Source organism: Aquarana catesbeiana, linkage group LG04 (genome assembly GCF_042186555.1).
Source record: "Aquarana catesbeiana isolate 2022-GZ linkage group LG04, ASM4218655v1, whole genome shotgun sequence".
Taxonomy (NCBI): domain Eukaryota; kingdom Metazoa; phylum Chordata; class Amphibia; order Anura; family Ranidae; genus Aquarana; species Aquarana catesbeiana.
Genome location: NC_133327.1, coordinates 41,674,329 through 41,689,284, shown reverse-complemented (window position 1 = coordinate 41,689,284; position 14,956 = coordinate 41,674,329). Strand labels below are relative to the sequence as shown.

The 14,956-nt window shown below is 40.0% G+C and overlaps 1 long non-coding RNA gene and 16 other non-coding genes across 17 annotated transcripts in view; 16 read left to right on the top strand and 1 right to left on the bottom strand.

Moving 5' to 3' along the window:
- Nucleotides 1–14,956, bottom strand: part of LOC141139198 (uncharacterized) — a 1,175,459-nt gene that overhangs the window by 420,479 nt on the left and 740,024 nt on the right. The window lies entirely within an intron of this gene.
- Nucleotides 453–535, top strand: TRNAL-UAA (transfer RNA leucine (anticodon UAA)). Its single transcript has one exon. It is a non-coding gene; the product is annotated as a tRNA-Leu (tRNA).
- TRNAL-UAA (transfer RNA leucine (anticodon UAA)) lies at nucleotides 1,337–1,419 on the top strand. The gene has a single exon. It is a non-coding gene; the product is annotated as a tRNA-Leu (tRNA).
- On the top strand, nucleotides 2,511–2,593 carry TRNAL-UAA (transfer RNA leucine (anticodon UAA)). Its single transcript has one exon. It is a non-coding gene; the product is annotated as a tRNA-Leu (tRNA).
- On the top strand, nucleotides 3,395–3,477 carry TRNAL-UAA (transfer RNA leucine (anticodon UAA)). The gene has a single exon. It is a non-coding gene; the product is annotated as a tRNA-Leu (tRNA).
- TRNAL-UAA (transfer RNA leucine (anticodon UAA)) lies at nucleotides 4,279–4,361 on the top strand. Its single transcript has one exon. It is a non-coding gene; the product is annotated as a tRNA-Leu (tRNA).
- On the top strand, nucleotides 5,163–5,245 carry TRNAL-UAA (transfer RNA leucine (anticodon UAA)). The gene has a single exon. It is a non-coding gene; the product is annotated as a tRNA-Leu (tRNA).
- On the top strand, nucleotides 6,047–6,129 carry TRNAL-UAA (transfer RNA leucine (anticodon UAA)). The gene has a single exon. It is a non-coding gene; the product is annotated as a tRNA-Leu (tRNA).
- TRNAL-UAA (transfer RNA leucine (anticodon UAA)) lies at nucleotides 6,931–7,013 on the top strand. The gene has a single exon. It is a non-coding gene; the product is annotated as a tRNA-Leu (tRNA).
- Nucleotides 7,814–7,896, top strand: TRNAL-UAA (transfer RNA leucine (anticodon UAA)). Its single transcript has one exon. It is a non-coding gene; the product is annotated as a tRNA-Leu (tRNA).
- On the top strand, nucleotides 8,697–8,779 carry TRNAL-UAA (transfer RNA leucine (anticodon UAA)). Its single transcript has one exon. It is a non-coding gene; the product is annotated as a tRNA-Leu (tRNA).
- Nucleotides 9,581–9,663, top strand: TRNAL-UAA (transfer RNA leucine (anticodon UAA)). The gene has a single exon. It is a non-coding gene; the product is annotated as a tRNA-Leu (tRNA).
- Nucleotides 10,465–10,547, top strand: TRNAL-UAA (transfer RNA leucine (anticodon UAA)). Its single transcript has one exon. It is a non-coding gene; the product is annotated as a tRNA-Leu (tRNA).
- Nucleotides 11,349–11,431, top strand: TRNAL-UAA (transfer RNA leucine (anticodon UAA)). The gene has a single exon. It is a non-coding gene; the product is annotated as a tRNA-Leu (tRNA).
- On the top strand, nucleotides 12,232–12,314 carry TRNAL-UAA (transfer RNA leucine (anticodon UAA)). Its single transcript has one exon. It is a non-coding gene; the product is annotated as a tRNA-Leu (tRNA).
- TRNAL-UAA (transfer RNA leucine (anticodon UAA)) lies at nucleotides 13,949–14,031 on the top strand. The gene has a single exon. It is a non-coding gene; the product is annotated as a tRNA-Leu (tRNA).
- TRNAL-UAA (transfer RNA leucine (anticodon UAA)) lies at nucleotides 14,833–14,915 on the top strand. Its single transcript has one exon. It is a non-coding gene; the product is annotated as a tRNA-Leu (tRNA).

The window sequence follows — 14,956 nt, the reverse complement described above, 5'->3', positions numbered from 1 at the left end:
CAGTCCCTACTTATCACTCCTTTCTTGGCAGTGGTAAATAGCTGACGGCAACCGTCATTAGCGCCCAAAGTCTATGTTGGAATTTTGTACGTCCATCGAGAAAGATAAACACTCCTTAGATCAAATCTCTGTGCTTAATGGTAGAATCATCATGGAAAGGATAAAATTCAACCTGCACTAGTCCCCTCCAGTGTGAAAATCATTATCGTTTCCTCAGATGTCCATTGCCACATATTGAGAAGCATGGTCGAGTGGTTAAGTCATCATTGGGGCCTAAAGTCTAACTTGGAGCTTTGTAATCCCATCAAGAAAAATAAAACACTCTTCAGAGCAAATCCCGTTTGTAAATGTAGACTCACCTGAGACAGGTAACGGCCCACCTGAATTGGCTTTATCAACTCTGAAAATCAATACTGCTTTCTCGGTTCTCGGATACTGTTCTTACAACAAGTACCAGGATGGCCGAGTGGTTAAGGCGTTGGACTTAAGATCCAATGGATGTATATCCACGTGGGCTCAAACCCCACTCCTGGTAAACATTTATAGTGTTTACAGCAATGGAAAGCACTCTTACAAGATGTTCAAAAAGGTTTGAAAAAAACACCACATAAGATTAAAATCTAGGCTGCTCTTGGCTACCAACAAATACACCTGGTCAAAGCAAGAAGTCACTATCATCTGCTTAAAGTAATATCACCATATTTGTATACATTTGAGCTTAGAAGGTCAGAAAACTTTAGCAAGACCCTGTTACTTGGTATCACCAAGATGTCCTTCCATTGCTAAGAAGGGCTGCTTTGTACACATTAAAAAATAGCAAAAGTCTGCAGCCTAATGATGCCAGAAATTCAGCATGAAAGATACATGAAGGGAATATAAAAATACAGTCCCTACTTATCACTCCTTTCTTGGCAGTGGTAAATAGCTGACGGCAACCGTCATTAGCGCCCAAAGTCTATGTTGGAATTTTGTACGTCCATCGAGAAAGATAATTACTCCTTAGATCAAATCTCTGTGCTTAATGGTAGAATCATCATGGAAAGGATAAAAGTCAACCTGCACCAATCCCCTCCAGTGTGAAAATCATTATCGTTTCCTCAGATGTCCATTGCCACATAGTGAGAAGCATGGTCGAGTGGTTAAGTCATCATTGGGGCCTAAAGTCTAACTTGGAGCTTTGTAATCCCATCAAGAAAAATAAAACACTCTTCAGAGCAAATCCCGTTTGTAAATGTAGACTCACCTGAGACAGGTAACGGCCCACCTGAATTGGCTTTATCAACTCTGAAAATCAGTACTGCTTTCTCGGTTCTCGGATACTGTTCTTACAACAAGTACCAGGATGGCCGAGTGGTTAAGGCGTTGGACTTAAGATCCAATGGATGTATATCCACGTGGGTTCGAACCCCACTCCTGGTAAACATTTATAGTGTTTACAGCAATGGAAGGCACTCTTACAAGATGTTCAATAAGGTTTGAAAAAAACACCACATAAGATTAAAATCTAGGCTGCTCTTGGCTACCAACAAATACACCTGGTCAAAGCAAGAAGTCACTATCATCTGCTTAAAGTAATATCACCATATTTGTATACATTTGAGCTTAGAAGGTCAGAAAACTTTAGCAAGACCCTGTTACTTGGTATCACCAAGATGTCCTTCCATTGCTAAGAAGGGCTGCTTTGTACACATTAAAAAATAGCAAAAGTCTGCAGCCTAATGATGCCAGAAATTCAGTATGAAAGATACATAAAGGGAATATAAAAATACAGTCCCTACTTATCACTCCTTTCTTGGCAGTGGTAAATAGCTGACGGCAACCGTCATTAGCGCCCAAAGTCTATGTTGGAATTTTGTACGTCCATCGAGAAAGATAATTACTCCTTAGATCAAATCTCTGTGCTTAATGGTAGAATCATCACTATGGTAGAATCATCACCAAGATGTCCTTCCATTGCTAAGAAGGGCTGCTTTGTACACATTAAAAAATAGCAAAAGTCTGCAGCCTAATGATGCCAGAAATTCAGCATGAAAGATACATAAAGGGAATATAAAAATACAGTCCCTACTTATCACTCCTTTCTTGGCAGTGGTAAATAGCTGACGGCAACCGTCATTAGCGCCCAAAGTCTATGTTGGAATTTTGTACGTCCATCGAGAAAGATAATTACTCCTTAGATCAAATCTCTGTGCTTAATGGTAGAATCATCATGGAAAGGATAAAAGTCAAACTGCACCAATCCCCTCCAGTGTGAAAATCATTATCGTTTCCTCAGATGTCCATTGCCACATAGTGAGAAGCATGGTCGAGTGGTTAAGTCATCATTGGGGCCTAAAGTCTAACTTGGAGCTTTGTAATCCCATCAAGAAAAATAAAACACTCTTCAGAGCAAATCCCGTTTGTAAATGTAGTCTCACCTGAGACAGGTAACGGCCCACCTGAATTGGCTTTATCAACTCTGAAAATCAATACTGCTTTCTCGGTTCTCGGATACTGTTCTTACAACAAGTACCAGGATGGCCGAGTGGTTAAGGCGTTGGACTTAAGATCCAATGGATGTATATCCACGTGGGCTCAAACCCCACTCCTGGTAAACATTTATAGTGTTTACAGCAATGGAAGGCACTCTTACAAGATGTTCAAAAAGGTTTGAAAAAAACACCACATAAGATTAAAATCTAGACTGCTCTTGGCTACCAACAAATACATCTGGTCAAAGCAAGAAGTCACTATCATCTGCTTAAAGTAATATCACCATATTTGTATACATTTGAGCTTAGAAGGTCAGAAAACTTTAGCAAGACCCTGTTACTTGGTATCACCAAGATGTCCTTCCATTGCTAAGAAGGGCTGCTTTGTACACATTAAAAAATAGCAAAAGTCTGCAGCCTAATGATGCCAGAAATTCAGCATGAAAGATACATAAAGGGAATATAAAAATACAGTCCCTACTTATCACTCCTTTCTTGGCAGTGATAAATAGCTGACGGCAACCGTCATTAGCGCCCAAAGTCTATGTTGGAATTTTGTACGTCCATCGAGAAAGATAATTACTCCTTAGATCAAATCTCTGTGCTTAATGGTAGAATCATCATGGAAAGGATAAAAGTCTACATGCACCAGTCCTCTCCAGTGTGAAAATCATTATCGTTTCCTCAGATGTCCATTGCCACATAGTGAGAAGCATGGTCGAGTGGTTAAGTCATCATTGGGGCCTAAAGTCTAACTTGGAGCTTTGTAATCCCATCAAGAAAAATAAAACACTCTTCAGAGCAAATCCCGTTTGTAAATGTAGACTCACCTGAGACAGGTAACGGCCCACCTGAATTGGCTTTATCAACCATGAAAATCAGTACTGCTTTCTCGGTTCTCGGATACCATTCTTACAACAAGTACCAGGATGGCCGCGTGGTTAAGGCGTTGGACTTAAGATCCAATGGATGTATATCCATGTGGGTTCGAACCCCACTCCTGGTTAACATTTATAGTGTTTACAGCAATGGAAGACACTCTTACAAGATGTTCAAAATGGTTTGAAAAAAACACCATATAAGATTAAAATCTAGGCTGCTCTTGGCTACCAACAAATACACCTGGTCAAAGCAAGAAGTCACTATCATCTGCTTAAAGTAATATCACCATATTTGTATACATATGAGCTTAGAAGGTCAGAAAACTATAGCAAGACCCTGTTACTTGGTATCACCAAGATGTCCTTCCATTGCTAAGAAGGGCTGCTTTGTACACATTAAAAAATAGCAAAAGTCTGCAGCCTAATGATGCCAGAAATTCAGTATGAAAGATACATAAAGGGAATATAAAAATACAGTCCCTACTTATCACTCCTTTCTTGGCAGTGGTAAATAGCTGACGGCAACCGTCATTAGCGCCCAAAGTCTATGTTGGAATTTTGTACGTCCATCGAGAAAGATAAACACTCCTTAGATCAAATCTCTGTGCTTAATGGTAGAATCATCATGGAAAGGATAAAAGTCAACCTGCACCAATCCCCTCCAGTGTGAAAATCATTATCGTTTCCTCAGATGTCCATTGCCACATAGTGAGAAGCATGGTCGAGTGGTTAAGTCATCATTGGGGCCTAAAGTCTAACTTGGAGCTTTGTAATCCCATCAAGAAAAATAAAACAATCTTCACAGCAAATCCCGTTTGTAAATGTAGACTCACCTGAGACAGGTAACGGCCCACCTGAATTGGCTTTATCAACTCTGAAAATCAGTACTGCTTTCTCGGTTCTCGGATACTGTTCTTACAACAAGTACCAGGATGGCCGAGTGGTTAAGGCGTTGGACTTAAGATCCAATGGATGTATATCCACGTGGGCTCAAACCCCACTCCTGGTAAACATTTATAGTGTTTACAGCAATGGAAGGCACTCTTACAAGATGTTCAAAAAGGTTTGAAAAAAACACCACATAAGATTAAAATCTAGGCTGCTCTTGGCTACCAACAAATACACCTGGTCAAAGCAAGAAGTCACTATCATCTGCTTAAAGTAATATCACCATATTTGTATACATTTGAGCTTAGAAGGTCAGAAAACTTTAGCAAGACCCTGTTACTTGGTATCACCAAGATGTCCTTCCATTGCTAAGAAGGGCTGCTTTGTACACATTAAAAAATAGCAAAAGTCTGCAGCCTAATGATGCCAGAAATTCAGCATGAAAGATACATAAAGGGAATATAAAAATACAGTCCCTACTTATCACTCCTTTCTTGGCAGTGGTAAATAGCTGACGGCAACCGTCATTAGCGCCCAAAGTCTATGTTGGAATTTTGTACGTCCATCGAGAAAGATAATTACTCCTTAGATCAAATCTCTGTGCTTAATGGTAGAATCATCATGGAAAGGATAAAAGTCAACATGCACCAGTCCTCTCCAGTGTGAAAATCATTATCGTTTCCTCAGATGTCCATTGCCACATAGTGAGAAGCATGGTCGAGTGGTTAAGTCATCATTGGGGCCTAAAGTCTAACTTGGAGCTTTGTAATCCCATCAAGAAAAATAAAACACTCTTCAGAGCAAATCCCGTTTGTAAATGTAGACTCACCTGAGACAGGTAACGGCCCACCTGAATTGGCTTTATCAACTCTGAAAATCAATACTGCTTTCTCGGTTCTCGGATACTGTGCTTACAACAAGTACCAGGATGGCCGAGTGGTTAAGGAGTTGGACTTAAGATCCAATGGATGTATATCCACGTGGGCTCAAACCCCACTCCTGGTAAACATTTATAGTGTTTACAGCAATGGAAGGCACTCTTACAAGATGTTCAAAAAGGTTTGAAAAAAACACCACATAAGATTAAAATCTAGACTGCTCTTGGCTACCAACAAATACATCTGGTCAAAGCAAGAAGTCACTATCATCTGCTTAAAGTAATATCACCATATTTGTATACATTTGAGCTTAGAAGGTCAGAAAACTTTAGCAAGACCCTGTTACTTGGTATCACCAAGATGTCCTTCCATTGCTAAGAAGGGCTGCTTTGTACACATTAAAAAATAGCAAAAGTCTGCAGCCTAATGATGCCAGAAATTCAGCATGAAAGATACATAAAGGGAATATAAAAATACAGTCCCTACTTATCACTCCTTTCTTGGCAGTGGTAAATAGCTGACGGCAACCGTCATTAGCGCCCAAAGTCTATGTTGGAATTTTGTACGTCCATCGAGAAAGATAATTACTCCTTAGATCAAATCTCTGTGCTTAATGGTAGAATCATCATGGAAAGGATAAAAGTCAACATGCACCAGTCCTCTCCAGTGTGAAAATCATTATCGTTTCCTCAGATGTCCATTGCCACATAGTGAGAAGCATGGTCGAGTGGTTAAGTCATCACTGGGGGCTAAAGTTTAACTTGGAGCTTTGTAATCCCATCAAGAAAAATAAAACACTCTTCAGAGCAAATCCCGTTTGTAAATGTAGACTCACCTGAGACAGGTAACGGCCCACCTGAATTGGCTTTATCAACTCTGAAAATCAGTACTGCTTTCTCGGATCTCGGATACCGTTCTTACAACAAGTACCAGGATGGCCAAGTGGTTAAGGTGTTGGACTTAAGATCCAATGGATGTATATCCACGTGGGTTTGAACCCCACTCCTGGTAAACATTTATAGTGTTTACAGCAATGGAAGGCACTCTTACAAGATGTTCAAAAAGGTTTGAAAAAAACACCACATAAGATTAAAATCTAGGCTGCTCTTGGCTACCAACAAATACACCTGGTCAAAGCAAGAAGTCACTATCATCTTCTTGAAGTAATATCACCATATTTGTATACATTTGAGCTTAGAAGGTCAGAAAACTATAGCAAGACCCTGTTACTTGGTATCACCAAGATGTCCTTCCATTGCTAAGAAGGGCTGCTTTGTACACATTAAAAAATAGCAAAAGTCTGCAGCCTAATGATGCCAGAAATTCAGTATGAAAGATACATAAAGGGAGTTTAAAAATACAGTCCCTACTTATCACTCCTTTCTTGGCAGTGGTAAATAGCTGACGGCAACCGTCATTAGGGCCCAAAGTCTATGTTGGAATTTTGTACGTCCATCGAGAAAGATAAACACTCCTTAGATCAAATCTCTGTGCTTAATGGTAGAATCATCATGGAAAGGATAAAAGTCAACCTGCACTAGTCCCCTCCAGTGTGAAAATCATTATCGTTTCCTCAGATGTCCATTGCCACATAGTGAGAAGCATGGTTGAGTGGTTAAGTCATCACTGGGGCCTAAAGTCTAACTTGGAGCTTTGTAATCCCATCAAGAAAAATAAAACACTCTTCAGAGCAAATCCCGTTTGTAAATGTAGACTCACCTGAGACAGGTAACGGCCCACCTGAATTGGCTTTATCAACTCTGAAAATCAGTACTGCTTTCTCGGTTCTCGGATACCATTCTTACAACAAGTACCAGGATGGCCGAGTGGTTAAGGCGTTGGACTTAAGATCCAATGGATGTATATCCACGTGGGTTCGAACCCCACCCCTGGTAAACATTTATAGTGTTTACAGCAATGGAAGGCACTCTTACAAGATGTTCAAAAAGGTTTGAAAAAAACACCACATAAGATTAAAATCTAGGCTGCTCTTGGCTACCAACAAATACACCTGGTCAAAGCAAGAAGTCACTATCATCTGCTTAAAGTAATATCACCATATTTGTATACATTTGAGCTTAGAAGGTCAGAAAACTATAGCAAGACCCTGTTACTTGGTATCACCAAGATGTCCTTCCATTGCTAAGAAGGGCTGCTTTGTACACATTAAAAAATAGCAAAAGTCTGCAGCCTAATGATGCCAGAAATTCAGTATGAAAGATACATAAGGGAATATAAAAATACAGTCCCTACTTATCACTCCTTTCTTGACAGTGGTAAATAGCTGACGGCAACCGTCATTAGCGCCCAAAGTCTATGTTGGAATTTTGTACGTCCATCGAGAAAGATAATTACTCCTTAGATCAAATCTCTGTGCTTAATGGTAGAATCATCATGGAAAGGATAAAAGTCAACATGCACCAGTCCTCTCCAGTGTGAAAATCATTATCGTTTCCTCAGATGTCCATTGCCACATAGTGAGAAGCATGGTCGAGTGGTTAAGTCATCATTGGGGCCTAAAGTCTAACTTGGAACTTTGTAATCCCATCAAGAAAAATAAAACACTCTTCAGAGCAAATCCCGTTTGTAAATGTAGACTCACCCGAGACAGGTAACGGCCCACCTGAATTGGCTTTATCAACCCTGAAAATCAGTACTGCTTTCTCGGTTCTCGGATACCATTCTTACAACAAGTACCAGGATGGCCGAGTGGTTAAGGCGTTGGACTTAAGATCCAATGGATGTATATCCACGTGGGTTCGAACCCCACTCCTGGTAAACATTTATAGTGTTTACAGCAATGGAAGGCACTCTTACAAGATGTTCAAAAAGGTTTGAAAAAAACACCACATAAGATTAAAATCTAGGCTGCTCTTGGCTACCAACAAATACACCTGGTCAAAGCAAGAAGTCACTATCATCTGCTTAAAGTAATATCAATATATTTGTATACATTTGAGCTTAGAAGGTCAGAAAACTATAGCAAGACCCTGTTACTTGGTATCACCAAGATGTCCTTCCATTGCTAAGAAGGGCTGCTTTGTACACATTAAAAAATAGCAAAAGTCTGCAGCCTAATGATGCCAGAAATTCAGTATGAAAGATACATAAGGGAATATAAAAATACAGTCCCTACTTATCACTCCTTTCTTGACAGTGGTAAATAGCTGACGGCAACCGTCATTAGGGCCCAAAGTCTATGTTGGAATTTTGTACGTCCATCGAGAAAGATAAACACTCCTTAGATCAAATCTCTGTGCTTAATGGTAGAATCATCATGGAAAGGATAAAAGTCAACCTGCACTAGTCCCCTCCAGTGTGAAAATCATTATCGTTTCCTCAGATGTCCATTGCCACATAGTGAGAAGCATGGTCGAGTGGTTAAGTCATCATTGGGGCCTAAAGTCTAACTTGGAGCTTTGTAATCCCATCAAGAAAAATAAAACACTCTTCAGAGCAAATCCCGTTTGTAAATGTAGACTCACCTGAGACAGGTAACGGCCCACCTGAATTGGCTTTATCAACTCTGAAAATCAATACTGCTTTCTCGGTTCTCGGATACTGTTCTTACAACAAGTACCAGGATGGCCGAGTGGTTAAGGCGTTGGACTTAAGATCCAATGGATGTATATCCACGTGGGCTCAAACCCCACTCCTGGTAAACATTTATAGTGTTTACAGCAATGGAAGGCACTCTTACAAGATGTTCAAAAAGGTTTGAAAAAAACACCACATAAGATTAAAATCTAGGCTGCTCTTGGCTACCAACAAATACACCTGGTCAAAGCAAGAAGTCACTATCATCTGCTTAAAGTAATATCACCATATTTGTATACATTTGAGCTTAGAAGGTCAGAAAACTTTAGCAAGACCCTGTTACTTGGTATCACCAAGATGTCCTTCCATTGCTAAGAAGGGCTGCTTTGTACACATTAAAAAATAGCAAAAGTCTGCAGCCTAATGATGCCAGAAATTCAGCATGAAAGATACATAAAGGGAATATAAAAATACAGTCCCTACTTATCACTCCTTTCTTGGCAGTGGTAAATAGCTGACGGCAACCGTCATTAGCGCCCAAAGTCTATGTTGGAATTTTGTACGTCCATCGAGAAAGATAATTACTCCTTAGATCAAATCTCTGTGCTTAATGGTAGAATCATCATGGAAAGGATAAAAGTCAAACTGCATCAATCCCCTCCAGTGTGAAAATCATTATCGTTTCCTCAGATGTCCATTGCCACATAGTGAGAAGCATGGTCGAGTGGTTAAGTCATCATTGGGGCCTAAAGTCTAACTTGGAGCTTTGTAATCCCATCAAGAAAAATAAAACACTCTTCAGAGCAAATCCCGTTTGTAAATGTAGACTCACCTGAGACAGGTAACGGCCCACCTGAATTGGCTTTATCAACTCTGAAAATCAGTACTGCTTTCTCGGTTCTCGGATACTGTTCTTACAACAAGTACCAGGATGGCCGAGTGGTTAAGACGTTGGACTTAAGATCCAATGGATGTATATCCACGTGGGTTCGAACCCCACTCCTGGTAAACATTTATAGTGTTTACAGCAATGGAAGGCACTCTTACAAGATGTTCAAAAAGGTTTGAAAAAAACACCACATAAGATTAAAATCTAGGCTGCTCTTGGCTACCAACAAATACACCTGGTCAAAGCAAGAAGTCACTATCATCTGCTTAAAGTAATATCACCATATTTGTATACATTTGAGCTTAGAAGGTCAGAAAACTTTAGCAAGACCCTGTTACTTGGTATCACCAAGATGTCCTTCCATTGCTAAGAAGGGCTGCTTTGTACACATTAAAAAATAGCAAAAGTCTGCAGCCTAATGATGCCAGAAATTCAGTATGAAAGATACATAAAGGGAATATAAAAATACAGTCCCTACTTATCACTCCTTTCTTGGCAGTGGTAAATAGCTGACGGCAACCGTCATTAGCGCCCAAAGTCTATGTTGGAATTTTGTACGTCCATCGAGAAAGATAATTACTCCTTAGATCAAATCTCTGTGCTTAATGGTAGAATCATCATGGAAAGGATAAAAGTCAAACTGCACCAATCCCCTCCAGTGTGAAAATCATTATCGTTTCCTCAGATGTCCATTGCCACATAGTGAGAAGCATGGTCGAGTGGTTAAGTCATCATTGGGGCCTAAAGTCTAACTTGGAGCTTTGTAATCCCATCAAGAAAAATAAAACACTCTTCAGAGCAAATCCCGTTTGTAAATGTAGACTCACCTGAGACAGGTAACGGCCCACCTGAATTGGCTTTATCAACTCTGAAAATCAGTACTGCTTTCTCGGTTCTCGGATACTGTTCTTACAACAAGTACCAGGATGGCCGAGTGGTTAAGGCGTTGGACTTAAGATCCAATGGATGTATATCCACGTGGGTTCGAACCCCACTCCTGGTAAACATTTATAGTGTTTACAGCAATGGAAGGCACTCTTACAAGATGTTCAAAAAGGTTTGAAAAAAACACCACATAAGATTAAAATCTAGGCTGCTCTTGGCTACCAACAAATACACCTGGTCAAAGCAAGAAGTCACTATCATCTGCTTAAAGTAATATCACCATATTTGTATACATTTGAGCTTAGAAGGTCAGAAAACTTTAGCAAGACCCTGTTACTTGGTATCACCAAGATGTCGTTCCATTGCTAAGAAGGGCTGCTTTGTACACATTAAAAAATAGCAAAAGTCTGCAGCCTAATGATGCCAGAAATTCAGTATGAAAGATACATAAAGGGAATATAAAAATACAGTCCCTACTTATCACTCCTTTCTTGGCAGTGGTAAATAGCTGACGGCAACCGTCATTAGCGCCCAAAGTCTATGTTGGAATTTTGTACGTCCATCGAGAAAGATAATTACTCCTTAGATCAAATCTCTGTGCTTAATGGTAGAATCATCATGGAAAGGATAAAAGTCAACATGCACCAGTCCTCTCCAGTGTGAAAATCATTATCGTTTCCTCAGATGTCCATTGCCACATAGTGAGAAGCATGGTCGAGTGGTTAAGTCATCATTGGGGCCTAAAGTCTAACTTGGAGCTTTGTAATCCCATCAAGAAAAATAAAACACTCTTCAGAGCAAATCCCGTTTGTAAATGTAGACTCACCTGAGACAGGTAACGGCCCACCTGAATTGGCTTTATCAACTCTGAAAATCAGTACTGCTTTCTCGGTTCTCGGATACTGTTCTTACAACAAGTACCAGGATGGCCGAGTGGTTAAGACGTTGGACTTAAGATCCAATGGATGTATATCCACGTGGGTTCGAACCCCACTCCTGGTAAACATTTATAGTGTTTACAGCAATGGAAGGCACTCTTACAAGATGTTCAAAAAGGTTTGAAAAAAACACCACATAAGATTAAAATCTAGGCTGCTCTTGGCTACCAACAAATACACCTGGTCAAAGCAAGAAGTCACTATCATCTGCTTAAAGTAATATCACCATATTTGTATACATTTGAGCTTAGAAGGTCAGAAAACTTTAGCAAGACCCTGTTACTTGGTATCACCAAGATGTCGTTCCATTGCTAAGAAGGGCTGCTTTGTACACATTAAAAAATAGCAAAAGTCTGCAGCCTAATGATGCCAGAAATTCAGTATGAAAGATACATAAGGGAATATAAAAATACAGTCCCTACTTATCACTCCTTTCTTGACAGTGGTAAATAGCTGATGGAAACCCTCATTAGGGCCCAAAGTCTATGTTGGAATTTTGTACGTCCATCGAGAAAGATAAACACTCCTTAGATCAAATCTCTGTGCTTAATGGTAGAATCATCATGGAAAGGATAAAAGTCAACCTGCACCAATCCCCTCCAGTGTGAAAATCATTATCGTTTCCTCAGATGTCCATTGCCACATAGTGAGAAGCATGGTCGAGTGGTTAAGTCATCATTGGGGCCTAAAGTCTAACTTGGAGCTTTGTAATCCCATCAAGAAAAATAAAACACTCTTCAGAGCAAATCCCGTTTGTAAATGTAGACTCACCTGAGACAGGTAACGGCCCACCTGAATTGGCTTTATCAACTCTGAAAATTAGTACTGCTTTCTCGGTTCTCGGATACTGTTCTTACAACAAGTACCAGGATGGCCGAGTGGTTAAGACGTTGGACTTAAGATCCAATGGATGTATATCCACGTGGGTTCGAACCCCACTCCTGGTAAACATTTATAGTATTTACAGCAATGGAAGGCACTCTTACAAGATGTTCAAAAAGGTTTGAAAAAAACACCACATAAGATTAAAATCTAGGCTGCTCATGGCTACCAACAAATACACCTGGTCAAAGCAAGAAGTCACTATCATCTGCTTAAAGTAATATCAATATATTTGTATACATTTGAGCTTAGAAGGTCAGAAAACTATAGCAAGACCCTGTTACTTGGTATCACCAAGATGTCCTTCCATTGCTAAGAAGGGCTGCTTTGTACACATTAAAAAATAGCAAAAGTCTGCAGCCTAATGATGCCAGAAATTCAATATGAAAGATACATAAGGGAATATAAAAATACAGTCCCTACTTATCACTCCTTTCTTGACAGTGGTAAATAGCTGACGGCAACCGTCATTAGGGCCCAAAGTCTATGTTGGAATTTTGTACGTCCATCGAGAAAGATAAACACTCCTTAGATCAAATCTCTGTGCTTAATGGTAGAATCATCATGGAAAGGATAAAAGTCAACCTGCACTAGTCCCCTCCAGTGTGAAAATCATTATCGTTTCCTCAGATGTCCATTGCCACATAGTGAGAAGCATGGTCGAGTAGTTAAGTCATCATTGGGGCCTAAAGTCTAACTTGGAGCTTTGTAATCCCATCAAGAAAAATAAAACACTCTTCAGAGCAAATCCCGTTTGTAAATGTAGACTCACCTGAGACAGGTAACGGCCCACCTGAATTGGCTTTATCAACTCTGAAAATCAATACTGCTTTCTCGGTTCTCGGATACTGTTCTTACAACAAGTACCAGGATGGCCGAGTGGTTAAGGCGTTGGACTTAAGATCCAATGGATGTATATCCACGTGGGCACTCTTACAAGATGTTCAAAAAGGTTTGAAAAAAACACCACATAAGATTAAAATCTAGGCTGCTCTTGGCTACCAACAAATACACCTGGTCAAAGCAAGAAGTCACTATCATCTGCTTAAAGTAATATCACCATATTTGTATACATTTGAGCTTAGAAGGTCAGAAAACTTTAGCAAGACCCTGTTACTTGGTATCACCAAGATGTCCTTCCATTGCTAAGAAGGGCTGCTTTGTACACATTAAAAAATAGCAAAAGTCTGCAGCCTAATGATGCCAGAAATTCAGCATGAAAGATACATAAAGGGAATATAAAAATACAGTCCCTACTTATCACTCCTTTCTTGGCAGTGGTAAATAGCTGACGGCAACCGTCATTAGCGCCCAAAGTCTATGTTGGAATTTTGTACGTCCATCGAGAAAGATAATTACTCCTTAAATCAAATCTCTGTGCTTAATGGTAGAATCATCATGGAAAGGATAAAAGTCAAACTGCACCAATCCCCTCCAGTGTGAAAATCATTATCGTTTCCTCAGATGTCCATTGCCACATAGTGAGAAGCATGGTCGAGTGGTTAAGTCATCATTGGGGCCTAAAGTCTAACTTGGAGCTTTGTAATCCCATCAAGAAAAATAAAACACTCTTCAGAGCAAATGCCGTTTGTAAATGTAGACTCACCTGAGACAGGTAACGGCCCACCTGAATTGGCTTTATCAACTCTGAAAATCAGTACTGCTTTCTCGGTTCTCGGATACTGTTCTTACAACAAGTACCAGGATGGCCGAGTGGTTAAGACGTTGGACTTAAGATCCAATGGATGTATATCCACGTGAGTTCGAACCCCACTCCTGGTAAACATTTATAGTGTTTACAGCAATGGAAGGCACTCTTACAAGATGTTCAAAAAGGTTTGAAAAAAACACCACATAAGATTAAAATCTAGGCTGCTCTTGGCTACCAACAAATACACCTGGTCAAAGCAAGAAGTCACTATCATCTGCTTAAAGTAATATCACCATATTTGTATACATTTGAGCTTAGAAGGTCAGAAAACTTTAGCAAGACCCTGTTACTTGGTATCACCAAGATGTCCTTCCATTGCTAAGAAGGGCTGCTTTGTACACATTAAAAAATAGCAAAAGTCTGCAGCCTAATGATGCCAGAAATTCAGCATGAAAGATACATAAAGGGAATATAAAAATACAGTCCCTACTTATCACTCCTTTCTTGGCAGTGGTAAATAGCTGACGGCAACCGTCATTAGCGCCCAAAGTCTATGTTGGAATTTTGTACGTCCATCGAGAAAGATAATTACTCCTTAGATCAAATCTCTGTGCTTAATGGTAGAATCATCATGGAAAGGATAAAAGTCAAACTGCACCAATCCCCTCCAGTGTGAAAATCATTATCGTTTCCTCAGATGTCCATTGCCACATAGTGAGAAGCATGGTCGAGTGGTTAAGTCATCATTGGGGCCTAAAGTCTAACTTGGAGCTTTGTAATCCCATCAAGAAAAATAAAACACTCTTCAGAGCAAATCCCGTTTGTAAATGTAGACTCACCTGAGACAGGTAACGGCCCACCTGAATTGGCTTTATCAACTCTGAAAATCAGTACTGCTTTCTCGGTTCTCGGATACTGTTCTTACAACAAGTACCAGGATGGCCGAGTGGTTAAGGCGTTGGACTTAAGATCCAATGGATGTATATCCACGTGGGTTCGAACCCCACTCCTGGTAAACATTTATAGTGTTTACAGCAATGGAAGGCACTCTTACAA